The sequence below is a fragment of the Anabrus simplex genome, chromosome 2 (genome assembly GCF_040414725.1).
Source record: "Anabrus simplex isolate iqAnaSimp1 chromosome 2, ASM4041472v1, whole genome shotgun sequence".
NCBI classification, from domain to species: domain Eukaryota; kingdom Metazoa; phylum Arthropoda; class Insecta; order Orthoptera; family Tettigoniidae; genus Anabrus; species Anabrus simplex.
This window is the reverse complement of record NC_090266.1, coordinates 952792185-952817642: the sequence shown is the minus strand read 5'-3', so window position 1 is coordinate 952817642 and position 25458 is coordinate 952792185.

The window sequence follows — 25458 nt, the reverse complement described above, 5'->3', positions numbered from 1 at the left end:
TGGAAAATCTGAACCACCTTTGAAAACAGAAGCATGTATTTTAGTTTCCGGTCTATAAATCCAAGAATAACTACCAAGAGAAATCATCGTGCTGACCACACGTCATCTCGTAATCTGCAGGCCTTCGGGATGAGCAGCGGTCGCTCGGTAAGCCAAGGCCCATCAGGGGTGTAGTGCCATGTGGTTTGTTTGGTTGGTTTGTATGTATTTTAGTTAAGTTGAGCTATACTTTATTTTACTTTGTTGTTCCACTCATCTATATATATAAAATAACTTGTCCTGACTGACTGACTGACTGACTGACTGATTCATCATCGCCGAGCCAAAACTACTGGACATAAAGAAATGAAATTTTGGGGATATATTGATATTAAGATGTAGGTGCTCGCTAAGAGAGGATTTTTGGATATTCCTTCGCTAAGGGGGTGAAAAGGGGGGATGAAATTTTAAAATGAGTGTTTCTATATCTCAAAACTTTAAAAGTTTACAGATGTAAAAATTGGTATTTAGAATCTTCTTTAAAAATAAGGAAACACATATTTTTTTGTTTTCAGAAAATCCCAATAGGAGGGGTGAAAAAGGGTGAAAATGGGGAAAAATGGGTTGAATGCCTATAATCAGGATACCGGTACTAATATCTCAGAAACTGAAGATATTACAGACCTGAAAATTGGTACTTTAGATCTCTTTTAAAAATAAGGAAACACGTATTTTTTTTTTGTTTTTGGAAAATCTAATTAATGTGAGAGTGAAAAGGGGGTGAATTTTTAAAATGAGTGAATCTATATCTCCAAACTTTTACAGTTTGCAGATGTAAAAATTGGTATTTACAATCTCCATTAAAAATAAAGAAACACGTATTTTTTTGTTTTCGGAAAATCGCAATAGGAGTGAAAAGGGGTGAAAAAGGGGTTGAATGCCTTTAATGATGCTACTTATATCTTAGAAACTGAAGATATTACAGACCTGAAAATTGGTGTTTGGGATCACCTTTAAAAATAAGGAAACAAATATTTGTTTGTTTCTGGAAAATCCAATTAAGGGGGGTGAAAAGGGGTAATATTTTAAAGTGACTGTATCTATATCTCAAAACTTTTAAAGGTTATAGATGTGAAAATTGGTATTTAGAATCTCCTTTAAAATTAAAGAAACACGTATATTTTGTTTTCGGAAAATCCTAATAGCAAGGGTGGAAAAGGTTGAAAAAGGGGTCCAATGCCTTTCATGAGTCTACTTATATTTCAGAACCTGAAGATATTAAAGACCTGAAATTTGGTATTTGGGATCTATTTAAAAGTAAAGAAACACGTATTTTTTCCTTTATGGAAAATCCAAATATTGGGGATGAAGGGGGGGGGGGGTGGAATTTTTAAAATGAGTGTGTCTACATCTTAAAACTTTAAAATTTACAGATGTAAAAATTGGTAGTTAGAATCTCCTTTAAAATAAAGGAACACGTATTTTTTTGTTTCCTGTAAATCCAAATAGGAGGGGTGTAAAAGGGTGAAAAATGGGTTGAATGCCTTTAATGAGGATACATATATCTCAGAAACGAAAGATATTACAGAACTGAAAATTTGTATAGGGGATCTCCTTTCAAAATAAAGGAACACATATTTTTTAGTTTTTGGAAAATCCAATTAATGGCGGTTAAACAGGAGTGACAAATTGGGGTGAATTTTTTGAAAGACGGTATCTACAGAATATCTTGGAAACGTAAAATGTTACAGGCGTAAAACGTGGGTGTTTGGAATCTCCTGTAAATGTAAAGAAACATAGGTGATTTGTTTTTGGAAACTCCACTTAAGGGGAACTCAAAAGGGGTGAAATTTTAAAATGAGAATTTTTACAGTATATCTAAAAAAACTTAACATGTTACAGAAGTGAATAATGGTATTTTTTATCTCTATTAAACATAAATAAACGTGTATTTTTAGTTTTCAGAAATACCACTTGGGAGGAGGGGGGGTAAAAGTGACTGAAAATGGTGTTGAATTCTTTTAATTAGGCTACTGATATCTCAAAAATGAAGATGTTACAGACTTACAGACGTGGAATTTGATATTTGCAATCTGCTTTAAAAGTAAAGAAACACGTATACTCGGAAAATCCAATGAAGGGGGGGGGGGTGAAAGAATTGAAATATTAATTGACTTAATTGTATGAGAATACATACATCTAATAAAAACTAAAGTTGTTACAGACGTGAAAATTCGTGTTTGGATCTCCTTTAAAACAAAGGAAAACGCGTTTTTGGGGGGGGGGACCATCTTGGAGAGCGAGAGTGTAAAGGAGTTGAATTCCTTTCATGAGGACACATAAATCAAAAACTGAAGAAGTTAGAGTCGTGATAATTGGTATTTGGAAGATCGTTTACTATTAAAGAAACAAGTATTTTTTGCGGTAAAATTCACTTGGGTGGGGGGGTAGTGTGAAATGAAGTGAAAAAAGTAAATTATTTTTATGGGGATACTTATATCTCAAAACTGAAGGTAATAGACGTGAACATTGGTGTTTGGAACCTCCTTTAAACATAAAGAAAAAAGCCCTTTCAATTTATTTTGGGGTGGGGGTGGCGGTAAATAAACTTAACGGCGATGGGGTGTAGAAGGAGGTGAGACCAAATGATTTTACTGTTCTTAATGTACTTATAGGGATCCTTCGTTGCTCAGGCGGCAGCGCGCCGGCCTCTCACAGCTGGGTTCCGTGGTTCAAATCCCGGTCACTCCATGTGACATTCGTGCTGAACAAAACGGGGGCGGGACAGGTTTTTCTCCGTATACTCCGGCTTTCCCTGTCATCAGCCATTCCAGCAACATATAATAACAATACTAATAATAATAATAATAATAATAATAATAATAATAATAATAATAATAATAATGTTCCGGACCGTCGTCAAATGTGCGAACCGCGCAGGAAACGGCTCCTGGACGGGTAATGACTAAGAATGCAGTCCGGCCGCGGGTTCAGTGCCGCCAAGGCACCCAATAAGACACCACGCCGGATCTCCTGAAGGATTTTATCCATATTAAAAATGATTATAGGAAAAGATGGCATAGATTTACGGACCCAACTGACCGGGAAGAATACCTGAGCCTAGCCCAGGAAGTACGAAATCGATTGCTGGAAAGGAAGATTGAAAAAATGGGAGGAAACGTGCCGTAATCTATTAAAAAACGAGTCAGATCGGGAATTTTGGTGGATTCTCGCAGAAAACGAGTTAGATCGCGAATTTCAGCGGATTATATATCTAAAACAATAAGCATTCAATTATAAATGACAGTATAATACCGTAGCGAAGCACGGGTATCTTGCTAGTTTCATATAAATTGCAACCATAGGAAGTGAAGACATCACTATTACATTTCCCTGTTTCGGCGTGTTTGTACTTTGCTTTGTGAACTATCACATGCTCTTTTTATATTCGCACTAATTTTCTGCACGTTCCGTACGTTTACTTGAGTAATTCCTCCTCAAAGGGGATTTACGAAGGAGATTACGACATGCTCAGTGTGGCCCCTCGTCACCCACATGCCGTCAGCAGTAATTAACTCCGTGAGATTTGAGCGCTCGGCCGTAATGGCGGAGTGTTTACCGCCTCCTGAGCTGCGAAGATCCATTATCTCCTGCAAACTGGGCAGAGCCGCACTGCATCAGGTAGAGATAGACTTACTATTGTAAACGACATTACGTTGCCCTCTAACTCTCGTAAATATGTCGCATTTAGGTGGCTGTCTATAGCTGTTACTTTTGAACCACCAGCGCAGTCGGTTATTGTTCGTGCTTCTGTTGCCAAGATAGAGGGTTCGATTCTGGCTGAGGTCGATGACATTTTAGTGTGTTTCATAATCCAGCACATTGTCACTGATTTCTGCACGTTAAAAAATCCTGCGGCAAAATTCCAACATCATGGTGTGTCTAAAAAGTGATTCACTGGCCGAGTCGGCAAATACGAGGTCGATTTACCCGGGAAGCCGTGGATTCGATTCCCTGTCAGGAATTTTCTACTTCTTTGGCTGTGAAAGATGATAAATAAAGGAATAATAATAATACCGAGCGAGTTGGCCGTACGGTTAAGGCCGCGCAGCTGTGAGCTTGCATTCGGGAGATAATGAGTTCGAATCCCCCCGGCGGCAGCCCTGAAGATGGTTTCCCGTGGTTTCCTATTTTCACACCAGGCTGTACATTAAGTAAGGCCATGGCCGCTTCCTTCCCATCCTTGCGTTACCGAAAACCTTATATCTGTTAGTGCGACGTTAAACCACTACAACAATAGTAATAATGAAAACAAAAATCAACAGTCTGTTTTCAGTCATTCAACCGGGTCAGGAATGGAATGAATGAAGCCCCATCTAGCGGAGAGAATAAGAACTGTGCCGGCTGCCGAAGCCTTTGGGGCAATAATTAATAACTGACAGATGAAATGATATTGGAAAGTGTTGGTGGAATGAAAGATGACAGGGAAAACCGGAGTACCTGGAGAAAACCTATCCCGCCTCCACTCTCTCCAGCTCAAATCTCACATGGAGTCACCGGGATTTGAACCACGGAACCCAATGGTAAGATGCCGGCGCACTGCCGCCTGAGCCATGGAGGCTGAATAATAATAATAATAATAATAATAATAATAATAATAATAATAATAATAATAATAATAATAGTACACCCTCAGCTAACGGATGACAAACCTCCTGAAGCGGTGCCAATAAGGCTGCCTATATAACAATTTTGACATATCAGTTGGATCGCTGGCTAGCAGTGAAGCGGAACTCGACTGGTTTGTCCTTGAGACTGAGTTATTTACGTACAGTTTACCACTAGATACCCTTAACATTTCAGCAAGTATGACGCAGAGAGCCGAGATATTTGCTCGCTAATAAAAAACCTGCACTAAACTTCGGTCACTACCGCTGACAAAACTAATAGGTCATAAGATACAAGTTTCGAGCCCCTGAGGTAGCTCTCTAGTTAGGTCTATGCGAGTAGAGGATGGCAGGCATCATGCTTAGCAGCCCTTGCCTCACTCCCGAAAGTTAGGCTGATAAGACTAATAGGTTACAAGTTGTAAGTTACAAGTTATAAGCCCCTAAAGTAGTTCTTCTAAATTAGCCCTATAAGAACAATGTATCACCATTAGCCTCTGGCCCAGCTCCTTAATGTTAGTCTCATATAACCAATGTTAGCGGCCATTTTGCCTCGAGAGCCCTAGTACCAGATAGTTGCCCGTGACCGCCATCTTGCACATCAGACCCTGGGGTAAAAGCATTGAACTATAGGTAGAGGCATGATTTTTTCGCATTAACGATAAACGCGACAAAAAATATTTTGAAGCGATTTTGTGATATCTTTACGATTCACATGTTACTGGTTACGAAAATATGTATATTATGTTCACGAATTAAAGCGAATTAAAACGACAAGGCCATTTTAAAGCGAAATTCAATTATTTCGCGATAAGCGCGATATTACAGCGAAATCTGTAGTGAATAACGAACTTGACATTTTGTTCGAAGATTATGTGTGAAAAGAAAAGGAAGAGAGAAAAAATATTCATCAATAGGAGAGAAATATGTTATCATTAATGTTCTGGAAAATCTCTTTAAGACATGGCATCAAAGAAAAGGGGTTGGCTCCAGGCTTCTTGCCAAACGAAATGTTTGGAATGTTGTTCTTGTGGTGGCTGGTAATCCCACCCCAGCCTGTCTCCTCACGGCATTGTGCAATCCTGGAAACCCTAATGACGTCTACAGGCATCACAATTGACTGGTGTATTTCGGCTTCGTGGTCAAGTAAAATTAAGAAAGTGATCACAGACAGTAGCGAAGATGGGTCGCTCGACAAGTGTTACGGTGCACAGCAGAGCTAAACAGTTTGCGAGTGAAGGTTTATACGTTTCGGAAAGCAATATTTTAATGTGTACATTTTGTAATGTTCGTATCGAGTGGGAGAAAAACGATACCGTCTCGAAACATTGTTTTAAAAATAAGGAACATTCAGAACGTAAATTTAGCACTCTAACAGTGAAACGGCAGGCAACAATTAGATATACAAAAGAAAGCTAAGAGTGAAAAAAATAGAATTTATTCACGAAACAATCACGAAATAACAGCGATGCTACTCAAAGCCAACATCCCGCTGGAGAAGGTAGACGACCTTGCAGTCCGGAAATGGCTTCAACAGTATGTACCAGGTATGTACAGTCTATCAATTAAACCTCCACAATCAACGATCAGTGATTGTAATGAAACCTTTAATGAATAATTTTAGAATTTCATTAAAGTGATATGGCGATATCTATTTCGTGAAATAACGCGAAAATTAGTATCCTTCTCGCGAAATCGTTCAAAAATTAATGCGAAAAAATCATACCTCTAACTATAGGTAATACTGGAATGCTGACTGTAGTGGTAGCTCTTGCAGAAAACTGCTTCCTGTTCCTTGGCTAGTCATGCCCCCTCGTGTACGGCAAAGTTGACAAGATACAGAGCCTGGAGGTTAACTGATGGGTTGTGTTTGATGGACTCTTTTGGTAATATCTGACCGTACGTCAAATTTGTGATACAATCAAGATGCCTATTTCTTGTGTAGCATACAGTTACACTAACAGGCAGCAGAAGAAAACAGACGTGAACTCACAAAAGCTTCGTTTCCACAGGTAAGCAGTCTAAGCACTATCTCATCGCAAAGCAATAAATATGGTGTTTTAAAACAATAATTACTATTTTCTTCCGGTTTGGCTCTTGTCATTAAGTATTCTATGTTTATGGAGATATCTTACATGATATTTTGGCACATTAAATGTCGTACGTTACGTTTTATACCGTAGGTTATAGTCAGAATGATATTGTTATAGAATGTATAACTTCAATTGCAGATTTCCGTGGAAACGTGAAATATTAAAAAAGTGGGTTATAGCTGTGAGAAGGATAGATTGGACCCTAACAAAATGGGAAATATTCGATACATTTTCAATTCTTTGAAATCATTTCAGAAAAGACTAGGGAATCTGCCACCTGGATGGGTGCCCTAAATGCAGATCAATAGTGATTGATTATTTTGTATATTAAGTGTATATTTCAATGTGAAATTGTGTATTGTATATGTATATATATACGCATACGTATGCTGCCTTTGTCCTGATAATAAATATGGTTCAAGAACTGATTAGGCCCACAATGTATTTGCAATTGACCATCATTCGCAGATATTTCCCGTCTAAAATCACTAGGCTATAATTTTGTATGCATATGTTTCGTTTGTATGGCGTCTATTTTATTGCTTTCTAGTGTAGGTGTCGGTCTCGAAAGCCAAGAATAATGGCCGAGAGAATTCGTCGTGCTGACCCCACGACACCTTCAAATCTGCAGGCCTTAGGACTGAGCAGCGATCGCTTGGTAGGCCTTGGTCCTTCGAGGCTGTTGCGCCAGGGGTTTGGTACTTTTTAAGTGTAGATATACGCATTTACTGTATTGTCATCTCTTGAAGGAAAAATGTTTGAGAATAATCAGGCCTAGAATATATTTTCATCTTATCCGATATTCCTAGCCATCTTCAGTTTCAAATTGCTATTAATCCTCTGAAATATATATTTCACCGTAAATGAAGTGAAATTTGCAAGAGACATTCCGCCTAAATGTTTAAAATTCGCTATATAATTTCGTGTGGCTATTTCTAGCCGAGTGCAGCCCTTATAAGGCAGACCCTCCGATGAGGGTGGGCGGCATCTGCCATTTGTAGGTAACTGCGTTTTATTGTGGTGGAGGATAGTGTTATGTGTGGTGTGTGAGTTGCAGGGATGTTGGGGACAGCACAAACACCCAGACCCCGGGCCACTGGAATTAACCAATTAAGGTTAAAATCCCCGATCCGGCCGGGAATCGAACCCGGGACCCTCTGAACCGAAGGCCAGTACGATGACCATTCAGCCAACGAGTCGGACTAAAATTCGCTAAGGTACCTTGTCTCGTCGCATGTACGTATACGTCAGTGATGCCTCCATGCCGTACAGCTAGTCGTCCCGGAAGCCGCACTTCGCTCCCATACAGTCAGCGTTCCAGTATTACCTACAGTTCAATGGGTAAAAGTCCCTTTCAATATCTATGATGATTTCATACATGGATGTTCTATATTTAGTCTTGAAGTATTCCGTGATCTCAGAGTTATTTAATAACAACGTTAAAAACGACAGCAAAAGAAACAAAATATTGGTTGCACTGACCACTACAGTTAGCAAGTCTCGGCAGAAGTATGCCCACTCTTCTAATACTCACCGTTTCGAAGTTATTTGAATTCAAAATATATCATTCCTCTGTAGATTTGTGATTATGAGTGCAAGACATTATTCATGTAGTTGCCAATAATAATTATACTATTGTATTATTATCTCATATCTTAAAATGTATGTCTGTCTGTTAGGTCATCAGCCCAGAGGCTGGTTGGATCCTCAAATAGCACCACCAACGATTATGCGGTTGTAAGGAAACCCCGAAAACCAATGGCAGCACCAAAATGAGGCGTACTAGGCAAGATGAGGAGTGAGGTAGTTTGCCATTGCTTTCCTCACTGGGTCAGAAAGTACTATTGCAGCACGACTGACCCTATGAGCAGCACCTTTCATAACACTCAGATGCACTAGTCATGCTCTGAATGTCATTACTCAGCACTAACCACACCCCAACAAATTCCATATTATCACAGCCATGGATGTTGACTGGTACTTCGGTGGAAGCTACACTTTACTCTGGCCTGTGCCAAGAGATGGATGCAAAAGTACTGTATCCATCAAGATACGACAAGATATGCTTGAAAAATTCAAAATTTGATCAAAATTTCACACTGATATGCACAATCCACTAAAATTATAGTATCGACATTTCTAATCCATTCCATCTTAATTGTTTCCATTGCTTTTGTTCTTCCTTACATAGGCAGGGAAAGCAAATATCTAAACACATCATAAATCTACTAAAGTGGACTTTTACTAAACGAAAACACAAACTGAGGCCGAGTGGGTGTGATGTTTTGCCTGTAGGACATGTATTGGACTGGTCTACATAGCTTCTGAGGGCCATAACCATCCATCACGGGCAGATATGCACAATGGCTGCAGAACGACGACGACTCCAGATTTATCTCGGATCGCTGAATACTTGTCCAAACAATGACGATGACGTCATGCAGCAGAGAGTTTGGAGGAGATTATTGAGTTACAGGCTAGGAACAGCAACTTTACACACTAATAATAATAATAATAATAATAATAATAATAATAATAATAATAATAATAATAACAACAACATTTGCTAATGGTTTTAACGTCGCACTAACACATCGCAGGCTTTCGGTGGTGCAAGGATGGGAAAGGGTTAGGATTGGGAAGGTAGTGACCGTGGCCTTAATTAAGGTACAGCCCCAGCATTTGCCTGGCGTGAAAATGGGAAAACATAGAAAACCATTTTGAGGACTGCCGAAGGTATGTTTCGAACCCACCATCTCCCCAATGCAAGCTCACAGCTACATGACCCTAAACACACGGCCAACTTACTCTGTAATAATAATAATAATAATAATAATAATAATAATAATAATAATAATAATAATAATAATAATAATATACACTTAACATCAATTGAATTGATATAGTCCTACATAATAAGAGAAGCCGGAGAATCGCTCGGCGTTTTTCACTGAAGAATAGTTCTCCAACGTGACTTTAAATCGACCGACAAAGGTCCCACGAATTTAAGCGAACTTAAATGACAATTGACTGTGCAGATTTGATCCCAACGCCTTCAGCATAGAAGGAAAGTGTTTAGATTACTACACTACGCAGTCGATATAACACGAAATAAATTATGCATTTATTTATTTATTTATTTATTTATTTATTTATTTATTTATTTATTTATTTATTTATTTCATGCTAGTGCAGATTTGATCCCACAACCTTCAGCATAGAAGGTAAGTGTTTATATTTCTACACTACGCAGACGACCGAACACGTAAGAATTTATTTATTTATTTATTTATTTATTTATTTACAGCTATCTGAACGAGGTGTATTAAGGGTGTGCTTGGTTTACTTGGATGGACGTGGAATGAAGAAGTAGATGAATTTACAAACGTGTTTCCATTTCTGGGATAGCTCATGGCCTTGTGGTTCACTTAGCATACAGCAGAGGCGACTACCAGCTTAATTCCTGGAGACAAAGGCAGAGTACAGAGTTTAGTGCCGAGGTTATGGATAAGAGGAACGTATACTTTCCTCTCCTCAAAGGAGATGGCTATGATTTGCTTGTGTTCTACAAGTGGTGTAACTACAATCAAGTTCATAAAATCAGAACACCTTGAAAGACTAGAGGTAGGAAGTTCATATTCACAGGACATGTTCATTAGTATGTTCTGCAGAAACGATTAGCATTTCAGTCACCTAGGTTCAGCATGTGTCCTGTTGCCTAGTAGGTAAAGGGTCCTCCATGGGCACTGATAACTTTTTCCATGCGTGATGGCATCGGCGCCTATATGGCGCTAATGGCGTCCTGGGGTATAGCCATCGAAGCTGCATTCATCTGCTTTCACAGTTCAGCTTTGGTGGTTGGCATTGGGTCACTGCGCTGCACACGTCGTTTCATCATATCCCTCACATTTTCTATTGACAAGAAGTCCGATGATCGGGCGGGCCAGGGCAACAGTCTGACATCCTGTGACAACAAGAAGCCACGTGTTCCTGCACCAACATGTGGTCGCGCAGTGCCCTGCTGTAATATGGCGTCTGAGGTGTCATACAGAAAGGGTATGGCTACGGGTCGCAGGATGTCATTCACGTAGTTCAAACTGGTCACAGTGCCCTGGACAAGCACCAGCAGAGATTTGTGGTTGTACCCAATAGCACCCCAGACCATAAGGCCTTGAGTTGGTGCTGTATGCCTTGTGCGAATGCAGTCAATGTGATGCATCTCCCCCGTCTGCGGCGAGTCAAAATGTGGCCATCATTTTCAAACAAACAGAACCTGGATTCATCCGAAAACACTATCTGCTGCCATTCCTGTCCCCATTTGACGTCGTTCCATACACCATTGCAGTCTAGCATGTTTATGAACATTAGTCAAAGGTAGGCGGAGAAGTGGACGAAACGGCGACGGACGATCACTCCGGATAGTGTACGATGTGTTACACTGTTCCACTGTTGTGCCAGAGCCGAGATGGACGCAGGTCTGCCCTGCAATGCCGTTCGAATGAGGTGTCGATCTTCTCGGGGGTGGTATGGGTGGTTCGACCAAACCCATATCGTCGTGTTCTACGGCTTTCTGTGAACCATTCTGTACACACCCGTTGCACTGCTGACAAACTTCGTCGCACAGGATCAGCAATTTCCCGGATGGATGCATCACGTTCTCTCGTGCCAAAAATGCGCCCTCTTTCAAACTCACTAATTTATCGATACGGTTCTCGCATACGTCTGCGAGGCATCCTGCACGTCTGCTCAAGTCACACTGATCCATTACCTTCGGTTTATAGCGACAATAAGAGCCGCAGGCATATTTTACCAGTCAATGGTGGTGCGCCGAGATATTGATGTGGACCTTGAACCTGAGGGCCGACGTAGTCCAAATACTGCTCATTTCTTCAGAACACACTAATGCATATGTCCTGTGAATATGAACTTCCTATCTCTATTCCTTCAAGGTGTTCTGTTTTTTATGAACATTTGTGTACTTAGTCACTGTGGTGATAGGGCTCGCTTCTCACAGTATTGGGATATTCTGGTCCTCTCCCACCCACCCTGCCCAGCCACGGCTACCTTGGAGCGAGGCCATACTTCCTCTCTTCATCTTCTTCCTGCTCTTTTCCCAATTAATTCGGGTCGGTGCTTTGTATGGATTTAAGCTAGTTTTACCATTCCGGACTCTAGACCTGTACTGAGGGTTGTCTTACTGCGGAGGTTTGTAGTGCGTGATGTCTTGAATATAAACGAAAACGTGTACTAATACGTACACAATCTCCCAAGACGCCAAGCTAAAGAATTAAAACTAGGCGCGATCAAAATCCCAGGCCCGACCAGGAATCGAACTCGGGGCCATCTTAACCGAGGGCCTCTACGTTGACCATTCACTAAGAAGACAGGCAGAGGGCATTCTTCTACTATTTTATCTAAAAGTTACATCTTGCAACAGAACTTCATATGAGCGACACACTTACTGTATTTCTTGCTTTTTTTCTATTTGCTTTACGTCGCACCGACACAGGTAGGTCTTATGGCGACGATGGGATAGGAAAGGCCTAGGAGTGGGAAGGAAGCGGCCTTGGCCTTAATTAAGGTACAGCCCCAGATTTGCCTGGTGCGAAAATGGGAAACAACGGAAAACCATCTTTAGTGCTGCCGGCAGTGGGGTTCGAACCCACTATCTCCTGGATGCAAGTACACAGCTGCGCGCCCCTAACCGCACGGCCAACTCGCTCGGTAAACTGTATTTCGGCAGTGATAGTGTCATTTGATGTCTTTGCTGGCGAGACCTAGGGTTTATAATGCACTACGTCTCCTGGCGTGGGATAGAACAAATGTATTACTTTCATTGATCTGTCTCAATCTCATTCTCGGCTTTGACAACATGAAAGTGACCGAGGTATAAGTGACGCTAGTAATGCCATTCCTTATGCAGCCAGTCTCTGTTATGAATGGTGTGAATATGTTGCTCATACGGTCAGTTGATGGGGACATTTAAGTGGGTTTGGTAGACTGAGATGTAAGCAACTTCTGGCTCATCGAGGAAAGCAACGGGAAACTACCTTACTCCTCATTTCCCTACTACGCCTCTTCAGTGACGCTTGGGCCACTTAACGGCTGATAGCTGAGCTGTTGAGGTCCAAACCAGCCTCCGGGCTGAGCACCCAACGTACTGTAATTTGCTAATCAAACGTAGACCATTTTAAATTTGTTTTTTATTTTGAACACAATTTCGTATGAGTGTAAGTTTATTTCGGCAGTTATCGCCATCATGGGTTCTATTCAGCAAGCAATAAAAATAAACTTCTAATCGCCAGTGTAAAATGCATGTTGCCGGGCCGAGTAGCTCCGACGTAAAAGGTAGGCCATCTGAGCTGAAGTTAGTGAGTTCGACCTTGGTTCCGTCCAGTAGTATTTGAAGGTTCTCAAGTACCTCACTCTATTGTTGGTAGACTTTCCGGCTCGTAAAAGAACTCCGGTGAGGGGGAAATCCGACACCTTGGCGTCTCCAAAACCGTAAAAGCAGTTAGTGAAACTTAAAACATTAAAATACATGCTTTAAACTTGTCGTAGGAATATGTTAATCCTTTCTGATCCATACAGTGCATTTATCTACTTCGCTCACTGGTCAGCGTAGTGGCCTTCTGTTAAGAGGGCCCCGAATTCGATTCCTAGCCGGATCGGAGATTTTAATCTTAAATGGTTAATTCTATTGGCTCAAGAATCTATTGTTTGTGCAGTCTCCAACATCCTTGCAACCCACATATCATACACAACGCTATCCTACACAAAAGTGACACGCACTTTCCTCCTATACACAGCAAATGCTGCCCACCTCTCGAAGAGTCTGCCTTATAAGGATTACATCAGGCTAGCAATAGCCACACGATATATACAATAGAGTATTTATTTATTTATTTATTTATTTATTTATTTGTTTATTATTTATTTATTTATTTATTTATTTATTTATTTATTTATTTATTTATTTATTTATTTATTTATTTATTTATTTATTTATTTATTTATTACATTGTCATTAAAGACTGTTATGCCTTTCAGCGTTCAGTCTGCAGCCTCTGTGAATTTACTAAACGTCGCCACAATCCTCTATTTGCAACAAGTGCCGTGGCCTCATTTAGTTCTATACCTCTTATCTTTAAATCGTTAGAAACTGAGTCTAACCATTGTCGTCTTGGTCTCTCTCTACTTCCCTTACCCGCCATAACAGAGTCAATATTCTCCTAGGTAAACTATCCTCCCTCCATTCGCCCCACATGACCCCACCACCGAAGCCGAGTTATGCGTACAGCTTCATCCGTCGAGTTAATTCCTAAATTAGCCTTTATATCCTCATTTCGAGTACCCTCCTACCATTGTTCCCATCTGTTTGTACCAGCAATCATTCTCGCTACTTTCATGTCTGTTACTTCTAACTTATGAATAAGATATCCTGAGTCCACCCAGGTTTCGCTCATGTAAAGCGAAGTTGGTCTGAAAACAGACCGATGTAAATATAGTTTCGTCTGGGAGCTTACTTCCTTCTTACAGAATACTATTGATCGCAAAAGCGAGCTCCCTGCATTAGCTTTACTACACCTTGATTCCATCTCACTTACTATATTACCACCCTGGGAGACCACACAACCTAAATAGTTGAAATTATCGACTCGTTCTAGCTTTGTATCACCAATCTGACCTTCAATTCCGTTGAATTTCTTTCTTTTTTTTTTTTTTTTGCTACGGGCTCTACGTCGCACCGACACAGATAGGTCTTATGGCGACGATGGGATAGGAAAGGTCTAGGAGTTGGAAGGAAGCGGCCGTGGCCTTAATTAAGGTACAGCCCCAGCATTTGCCTGGTGTGAAAATGGGAAACCACGGAAAACCATCTTCAGGGCTGCCGATAGTGGGATTCGAACCTACTATCTCCCGGATGCAAGCTCACATCCTCGCGCCTCTAAGTTGAATTTCTTACCTACGGACATCAATTTAGTCTTCAAAGGCTAATTTTCATACCATACTGATTGCACATACTTTCTAGTTCCAAGATATTAGACTGCAGGCTTTCGGCACAATCTGCCATTAAGACCAAGTCGTCAGCAGAGGCCAGACTGCTTACTATATTTCCACCTAACTGAATCCTTCCCTGCCATTTTATAACTTTCAGCAGATGATCCATGTAAACTACGAACAGCAAAGGTGAAAGATTACAGCGTTGTCTAACCCCTGTAAGTACCGTGAACCAAGAACTCATTCTACCATCAATTCTCACTGCAGTCCAATTGTCAACATTAATGTCTTTGATTGATTTTAATAATCTACCCATTTTTTTTTTTTTTTTTTTTTTTGCTAGTTGCTTTACGTCGCACCGACACACGCAGGTCTTATGGCGACAATGAGAGAGGAAAGGCCTAGGAGTTGGAAGGAAGTGGCCGTAGCCTTTATTAAGGTACAGCCCCAGCATTTGCCTGGTGTGAAAATGGGAAACAACGGAAAATCTTCAGGGCTGCCGACAGTGGGATTCGAACCCACTATATCCCGAATGCAAGCTCACAGCCGCGCGCCTCTAACCGCACGGCCAACTCGCCCGGTCCATCTACCCTTTATTCCATAGTCCCACAGTATGGCGAAACATAAACACAGCTGTCTATTGCTCTCGTAGCATTTTTCAATTACCTGGCGCATACTGAAAATCTGATCCTGACAGCCCCTCTGTGGTCTGAAACCACACTGATTTTCGTCCAAACTTCTCTCAACCACTGACCGCACCGTCCCTTCCAAGATGCCAGTGAATACTTTGCCTGGTATACTAATCAATGATATACCTCGTCAGTTGTTGTAATCCTTCCTGTTCACTTGCTTAGAGATAGGTGCAATTACTGCTTTTGTCCAATCTGAAGGTATCTTACCAACACTCCATGTTAATCTTATTACTCTATGAAGTCATTTACACCCTGCCTTCCCACTATACTTCATCATTTCAGGTCTCATTGCATTTATTCCTGCTGTTTTATGACAATGGAGTTTAATTATCATCCTTTCCACTTTCTCAAGCATAATTTCACCAACATCATTTTCCTCCTCCCCATGAGTTTCATTGTTTGCGACACCACCAGGAAGATCTTCTTTTACGTTGAGACGATTCTCAAAATATTCCCTCCACGTGTCCAGTGATTCCCTGGGATATATTATGAGTTCACCTGAATTCCCAAAACACTGTTTATTTCCTTTTCCCTCCCTTCCTAAGCTCTTTATTATTGTCCGGAAAATGTTCCCTGCTGCTTGACGTAGACTTTCCAGGTTATTACCAAAATCTTCCCCAGGACTTCTTTTCGGATTCAACAACTATTTGTTTCGCTCTGTTTCTTTCATCTACGTACAAATCCCTGTCCGCCTCGGCCCTTGTTTGGAGCCATTTCTGATAAGCCTTCTTTTTACATTTACAAGCTGCTCTCACTTCATCTTTACACACAGTTGTTCTACGCATTCCCTTGCTGTTCTATTACAGCATTCCTGTACGCCACACATTCTCTTTCTATATCTTGAACCTGCTTACTGTCTACTGTTCGAAACCTCGCACTAATCATATCCATGTACTTCTGTCTAATTTCCTCGTCCTGGAGATTTTCTACCCTTATTCGTTTGCAGACAGATTTCACTTTCTCTACCCTAAGCCTAGAGATAGTTAGTTCACTACAGATCAGAGAGTGGTCTGTATTATCGAAAATCCCCGGAAGACTAGTAGATTCCTAACAGATTTCCTGAATTCGAAGTCGATTAAGATATATTGTTATGGATCTGGTACCCCTAGCTTCCCATGTGTAGCGGTGAATAGCCTTATGCTTGAAGAATGTATTCGTAACTGCTAAACCCATACTAGCACAGAAATCCAGCAAACTCTTCCCATTCCCATTAGCTTTAATATCTTCCCCACATACATCAATCACCCTTTCGTATCCTTCATTTCTATTTCCAACTCTCGCATTGAAATCGCCCATTAACACTATTGTATCTTTGCTGCTGACCCTGACCACGATGTCACTCAATGCTTCATAAATCTTGTCAACTTCATCCTCATCTGCACCCTCACATGTTGAATACACTGAGACAATTCTCGTCCTAATTCCTCCAACTGCCAAATCCACCCACATCATTCGCTCATTTACGTGCCTAACAGAAACTATGTTGCGTGCAATGGTATTCCTGATAAACAGCCCCACCCGATACTCTGCCCTACCCTTTCTAACGCCTGTCAAGTACACTTTATAATCCCCTATCTCTTCCTCGTTATCTCCCCTTACTCGAATATCTCTTACTCCTATCACATCCAAATGCATCTCTTTGCTGACTCAGCCAGTTCTACTTTCTTTCTTCCATAAGCCCCATTAATATTGATAGCTCCCCATCGAATTTCATTTCGTTCGCCAAGTTGTTTCCAAGGAGTCCCTCGCCTGTCAAATGGGAGTAGGACTCCGTTACTCCCGTAGGTCCGAGGCCTGCTTAAAATGTTCTGAGCTTGGTAAATTCATGAAGCAGGATGATACCCTAATTACACATAGTCCAAGTGACGATCACTCCTCTAACGGGCTATGGAAGGCCGGCGGATTGTATAGTCCTAGTCGCCTGAGCACAAGGAGGGCCATGACTCAGAATATATCTGAGATGCCCACCCCCATTCCATAGCAACTGGTATCCCGACTCTCAGGACCACCTACTAGGCCACTCAGCCGTTGCCCATGGTTTACGAACTAGGACTTGACTGCAGTAACCCACACGATGAACCATTGTATTATTTATTTATTTATTTATTTATTTATTTATTTATTTATTTATTTATTTATTTATTTATTTGCTATTACACAACAGGGAATAATATAACATACACTGTGCACATATGGAAGTTACAAACAGTAGTTACGCAGTCCCATAGTCACATTCTACTGTTTATGGGTAGCAACGCGAGCGTCAACTGTTAAAAGTAGATCCCGTCTGTGTAGTTTATAATTGTCGAGGACACATTTACACGATGCGGAAAATTCGAAATACTGTATTTATCTTTGTTCTCGAGGGTACGTAAGATAGCATCTAATTAGCAGCAGGTGGTCAGCAGGTGCACGCTTAAACTAAACGAATACCTAATACATTAAGACAATAAATAGAATTCGATATCCTACCGGTAAGAAGCCTTCGTGGCTCAGGCGGCAGCGCGCCGGCCTCTCACCGCTGGGTTCAGTGGTTGAAATTCCGGTCACTCCATTTGAGATTTATGCTGGACGAAGTGGAGACGGGACTAGATTTTTTCCGGGTACTCCGATTTTCCTTGTCATCTTTCATTCCATCAACACTCTCCAATATAATTTCATCTGTCAATCATTAATCAGTGCTCCACGGGAGTCCGGCTTCATGGCTAAATTGCTAGCGTGCTGGTCTTTGGTCAAGGTGGTCCCGGGTTCGATTCCCGCCAGAGTCTGGAATTTTAACCATAATTGGTTAATTCCGCTGGCACAGGGGCTGAGTGTATGTGTCGTCTTCATCATCATTTCATCCTCATCATGACGTGCAGGTCGCCGACGGCAGTCAAATCCAAAGATCTCCATCTGGTGAGCCGAACTTGTTCTCGGACACTCTCGGCACTAAAAGCCATACGCCATTTCATTCGCTCCAGAGGATTGCGACAGTCTTCCGCAGCCGGCATAATTCCTATCCTCGCCGCTGGATGGGTCTTTATTCATTCCATTCCTGACCCGGTCTATTTTTATAAGTAAGAAAATGCCATTTGTTCGGGGCGTCGACCTACAAAGATCTTTTGCTCTTACTGGCACCATATGTTATGAACCTGTGTGTATTTGGAAATTGCGGAAATGTAAATTGTTGAATGTGAGGAAAGGAACGTTAAGGACGACAAAAACACGCAGTCCCCAGGCCAGGGATATTAATAATTTACAATTAGCAACAACTGACCCGGCCGGGAATCGAGCTCGGAGCCGCCGTGTGACAGGCGGACGCGTTGCCCCCTACACCTTGGGGCCGGACGCCCGGTCGAATTACTGGAAACATCCTGAGGATCTGTTTCGTCTAACAGGAAGTGTTCAAATGCTGGTGGTCTGGAAAATGAAAGAGGGAACCAAGAATCATGAGATAACTCGAAAGATAAAATTCGATATCTGTACCTTAATGAAGGTCAGGGCCGCTTTCTTCCCACTCCTACGCCTTTCCTATCCCAAAGTCGCCATAAGACCTATCTGCGTGGGTACAACTATTACCTAGAGCTTTACTCCTTAGACTGTTCATAAGACGATCGCGTATTATATTATGCAAGCATCGATGGTTTGATAACTGGACGAAGGTGTGATACTTTAGTTCAGGGAAATCCTATCACGTCGGGGCAAACTGCTTTTTCAGCAAGGTAGCCTTCTTGCTCCAAACCTGAAAGCAAGGACAATACTAACTTAATGTGTACAGTCCATTAGCTGGAAGGAAAAGTCGTTCATTGGTGGTGGTGGTGGTGGTGGTGGTGGTGGTGGTTGCTATTTAACGGGCTAAAACGACTGTATTTCCAACCCCAAAAGGTAGTATGGTTGTTGGGATCTTCTGGAATCAAGGAAACACATCGAGTACCGTTTGTTTTTGCAGCCTTGGACAGGAGATGACTTATTTTCGAGGTAATATTCCTTAACACACCGTAATTTTAACGCGCTTTCTTGATTCTGACGAGTACGCACGCACTTAGGATGGAAATCATGGAGATCATAGTGTTGTCATCCTGCAGCCTTGCACTTGAATTTCCATATCAATACAAAAGCGAGTCAGATTATAGTTTTACGTGACGGTTGATATCGCAGTCATAGCCGCAAGACCTCCAGTTTTATATGGAATTCGAAATAGAGGGACGTGATTTTACATTTCAAAAGCCCCATAGGTATTGGCCGGGATTCTAATCTCGGCCGCCCATACTACTACCCTAGACGTCGACTTTAGCGTATCAAAGAAAATGTGCATACACTGCTTATGTAGCACATTAGGGCCACCCTAGCTCTCAAACGGGTCCACAGAACTATTTATAGGTGCGAGTTGTGGCCAACTATCATTTTCTGCCTCCTCTTCTTTTGATGTATGCTGTTGCTAGTGGTTGTAACGTCGACTAACACATAGCAGTTTTTCGGTGTCACAAGTACGAGAAAGGACTAGGATTGGGAACGAAGAGGCCGTGGACTTAATTAAGGTACATGCCCAGTATTTGACTCCTCAGGGCTGCCGACGGTGGGGTTCGAATTCACCATATCCCAAATACAAACTCACAGCTGCTTGACCCCAGCCGCTCAGCCAATTCACTCAGTTCGATATTTTCTAATTGAATACTTGATCGTGCCTTTTTTTCAATAACATCTAAATTACAGTATCTAATAATGGCATGGGCCAACTGCATATTATACTAACACAAACTCAAACGCAGACTATCAACTTACACCTATGAGCCATTGCAATATAACAACTCTGAACCCAAAATATTTAGCGCGCAGCGAGTGTAACACGTGACATGCTGTTAGCATGGTACATACAGGGCAGGTCTACAGGCTTGCTGTTAGTAGTGTCTCTGGCGTCAGAATGGGAAAAGCGGCCGATCATTCCACGTTTGATAGAGGGAAAATTGTGATGGCACAGTGCCTTCTGAAACGCCACGGCTTGTGGGCTCCTCTCGTGCCGTTGTTGTGAGCATGCATCGAAAGTGGTGCAACGATGGGCAAAGAACGAAGCGTCGTCCAAGCGTGTCTACAGCGACTCATTGAAGCTAGAGGCCAATGGAGGCTGTTGCGCATTTTTCGGAGCGACCAAGGGGCCACAGTTCGAGAAATCACCAACCTGTACAACGGTGATTACCAGGCCAAAGTTTCCCAGCCCACGGTTCATCGAACACTGCTGCGCATGCAACTGCGGAGTCGACGAACTAGTCGTACCCCAGTGTTGACCGCAGTCCACCGAAAGTAGCGCATGAGGTGGGCACAAACTCATCATCACCGGACTGTGGATGTTTGGGAAAAGGTCGCCTGGTCCAATGAATTCAGATTCCTGGATCATCGCGTTGAAGGCCGTGCGCGTGCACACCAATTTCTATTGGAGGCTATGGCATGTGGTTGCTCGGTCGGTTGGAGACAGGCTGGTGGAGGAGGTGTGATGATCTGGGTGATGTTTTCATGGGGCACAGTGGGGCCCATCATTCTGGTACACCAATCCCTAACAGCTACCCGCTACCTAGATGTTATTGGGAACCACGTCAATCCGTTCAATACAATCAGTATTCCCTGATGGTGACGGCCATTTCCAAAAGGACTATGCGCCATGCGACACAGCTAGAATTGTGAAGGACGGGTTCGAGGTACTGCTGTGGCCCCCAATAATCCCGATATGGACACTACTGAACATTTGTGATTCGACTTGGAGAAGCGGGTTCGTGTTACATTACTACCACCCAGCAGTGTACGCCAACTGGAGGACCTGCTCTTGCGCTTCTTATGGTAGCAGATATCCCAGGATAACTTCCGCCACCTCGAATAGGTGGCTCGCCAAGTGGGTGCTGTTCTTTGGGCAAAAGGTGGCCTTACATCATATTAGGTAGGTGTAATAATGTAATAGTTCATCGGTGTATCACACGATAGGTACATCACACGCAGTGCGGTTTAGCTACAAATAACAGCATCATACCTGTTCTCGAAACGAAGCATAACAATTAAATAAAATTAAATAAAGCAGACGAGTTGGCTGCGTGGTGCAGGTCATATACCTTAAAGCTTGAAGAGACAGAGAGGTTGAGTTCCACCATTGGCAGCCCTAGAGATGGTGTTCCCTAGTTTCTCGTTTTCACAGTAGGCAAACACTGAGGCTGTATCGTTATAACCATGTCGGTATCTTCCCAATCCTGATCCTTCCCTATAACATAGTCTCCGAAATCCTACCAGTGTTGATATGATGTTAAACAGCATAATTCATTAAAAGTTACTTATTAATTTTGTAAGGTCACAGAAATTACTTCAAGATGGGTCATGGATCCCATCTGGTAACAGTGCACAATCAGTCCAAGTTCACCACTCTCAAATTAAAATCAAGTTCTTATAGTTTAACACTTTTGACAGTTTTTCTTGTCTAAGTCCGCCTCTGTGGTGTAGTGGTTAGTGAGATTATCTGCCGCCGTCGGAGGCCCGAGCTCGATTCTCGGCTCTGCAACGAAATTTGAAAAGTACGAGGGCTGGAACGGGGTCCACTCAGCCACGGGAGGTCAACTGAGTAGAGGTCTAGGTGTAGTGTTGATCACAGCAGACCCTAAGTAGAAGTGACAGGAAGAGATTTACTGAGAGAAACACGGATTATGGACCACTAATATTCTCCACCCTTGTGAATGTGGCAAGTGTGTATGTGTTTAGTGCTGTCTACTGTATGCTTAATTTCTCGTTGGGTTACAGACTTACCTTACATCCTTGGTTTGTTTACGACATCACTAATTCAATCTGAAAGCAAAGCAAAGTTTATGTTAATTAAGGTAATATCGTAACTTCCAGTTATGAGCATAATTTGAATTTCAAATCTAAGTGTTCTGAAGCAGCACACAGGCAAGACAGTAATAATTGTCTGCAAGAAGGCTTGTCGACCACTGTCAACATGGGCCTTAAACATCTTTATTTGAGCTGCAAGGCGGTTCCCCAGCGGTAGTAGGAGGCTAAAGTGGATCATAAAGTTAGACGGGTGGTGATGTATCTCACATGGAGAGCAAACAACGTGAGAATGTAGTTCCGCTCCTGAGCCAGCTCTTGCATCAGGCGTCAAGAACCTCCTTTGTCTCGTCGAATGAAACTAATAAAAAATAGATTAGAACTTCAGTCTTCTTAATTTATTTAGTACCGAGCGAGCTGGCCAAGCGGTTAGGGGCGCGCATCTGTGAGCTTGCATTGGAGAGATAGTGGGTTCGAACCCGACCCTCGGCAGCCCTGAAGATGGTTGTCCGTGGTTTCCCGTTTTTACACCAGGCAAACGATGGGTCTGTATCTTATTTAAGGCCAGCGGCCGTTTCCTTCCGACTCCGAGCCTTTTCCTATCACATCGTCGCAATAAGACCTATCTGTGTCGATCTCGCGGTATATAGCATCTCAGGTGACTGACTAGGCCCGTGGTTTCCTATTTACTTATAGCTGTCGCTACTTAACTTTTCAGAAAGCTAAACCACGGACCGTTCTTAAGTAATAGTTATGTGGTATAAATAAATAAATAAATAAACAAGTAAATAAATAAATAAATAAATCTTCATCTTCTATCGCTTTTCCCACATCTGTGGGGTCGCGGGTCCGAACAGTGTCGCACATCTGGATTTGGCCCTGTTTCACGGCCAGGTGCCCTTCCTGACGTAACCCTATATGAGGGATGTAATCACTATTGCGTGTTTCTGAGGTGCTTGGTAGCGTAGTGTGTTGTCTGAATATGAATACGAAAGTGTTGGGACAAACACAAACCCTAGTCCCCGAGCCAGAAGAATTAATCGGACGCGATTAAAATCCCAGACCCGGCTGGGAATCGAACCTGTGACCCTCTGAACCGAAGGCCTCAACGCTAACCGTTCATCCAATGAGTCGGACAAATAAATAAATAAATAAATAAATAAATAAATAAATAAATAAATAAATAAATAAAATTAAATATTCTATGACATACTTCAGATCCATTGAATCTAAATACCACAGAAGAAATCACCCCTTCAGTTAGCTTTAAAACATAAACTCTTTAAAATGTTGAATTTATTGAACATACATAAGCATATACTTACGACTTACAAGGTTTGATCTGCAAGCGCCTACGAGCAAACTAACAATTCCTATAAATCAGTAGTAGTCCTTTAGCGAGCGTCGTGTATTTTGCCCGTGCGGCTGAGTCGGTTAAGAGCCGTTAACGCAAGGTGGCTGAATACCGGTATTGTTGTGGTTCGATTCCAGCCGTTTTCACTGACATGAAAAATGAAAACCTACAACCTGTTTTCCAGTCTTTGACCGCGTCAGGGATGAAATGAATGAATCAGATATAGGCTGTTTTTTTTTTGCTATTTGTTTTACGTCGCACCGACACAGATAGGTCTTATGGCGACGATGGGATAGGAAAGGCCTAGGAATAAGAAGGAAGCGGCCGTAGCCTTAATTAAGATGCAGCCCCAGCATTTGCCTGGTGTGAAAATGGGAAACCACGGAAAACCATCTTCAGGGCTGTCGACAGTGGGGTTCGAACCCACTATCTCCCGAATACTGGAAACTGGCCGCACTTAAGCGACTGCAGCTATCGAGCTCGGTAGGCTGTTATTAAGATGTGGTCGCCACTCCCGAAGTGATTTTAAATTAATGAGTGATACATGCTATGAAATGAAAATGGAGAGTGTTGCTGGAATGAATGATGACAGGGAAAACCGGAGTACCCGGAGAAAAACCTGTCCCGCCTCCGCTTTGTCCAGCACAAATCTCACATGGAGTGACCGGGATTTGAATCACGGTATCCAGCGGTGAGAGGCCGACGCGTTGCCGTCTGAGCCACGGAGGCTCTTTTTGCTGGCATATCGTACCCCATTTTGATGATGATGATGCTCGTTGTTTTAAGGGGCCTACCATCTATGTCATCGGCCCACCTGTGCCCCATTTTAATGGGCACACAATGTTTGCGCACACTTACTAGGTCACACCACAGCACATGTTCATTCTCTCACGACGTATTTCAGTGACCAGTATCGCTCATTTATGGGGAAGCAAGGCAGAACACAGTCCAGTAATGACGTCTATATCTCGAGCGTTTTCCTGACAGAGGACCACCAATACGTTCCGAAACCCTGAACGAAGATTGCGGCCAGCGGGGATACTTGGAAGGGTACCTTACTTTAGAGATGCTCCTATATAGTCTGGTCCAAATGAAGAGGCTGTTTTGGACGCCGTTCAGAATAACCTTCATATTATTACACGACACTTGCACAACAGACCAACATCAGCCGTTCATCAGTCATGCGTATAGTACATAACAATAAATTTCACCCATACGATCTGCAGTTAAACCAGCAGCTTCGCGGATGTGATTTTAGATGCCAGAGTAACATTTTGTCAATGAATATTTCTCAGTGTGACCAATAATGCAGCTTTTTTAAGTCAAGAGTTCTGTTTTCAGACAAATCAAGATTTCACAACAATCGGCACAATATGCACGATTGAAGCGCGGAGAATCCCCATTAGGTAAGACAGGGCCCATTTCAAGTACATAGGGGTGTAAATGTCTGGTGTGGGATCTTGGGTAACTATGTCATCAGACCATATTTCTTCGGCGGACATCTAACGGGAGCACGCTACCTTCATTTTCTTCAAAATGAACTCCCACTGTTGCTGGAGGACGAGCCATTGCGCGGAAGATTACGAATGTGGTTTCAATAGGACGGGGCTCCACCTCGCGGATCCGTAGTCGTCCAGAACCATCTTCATGTTTTATAGCCAAATACATAGATAGGAAGGGGAGGACACGTTAACTGGCGCGCCAGATCACCCGATCTATCCCCACTTGACTTCGTACGGCGGGGTCACTTAAAGGGGGTAGTGTATACACAGGAGCTGAAGTTCCTGGACACCTTCGGCAACTGATCACCGAGGCATACCAAACTTTGTCACCTGACATCTATAACGTGCAAGAATATCTTTATACTGACGAGTTGAAATCTGCATAAACCA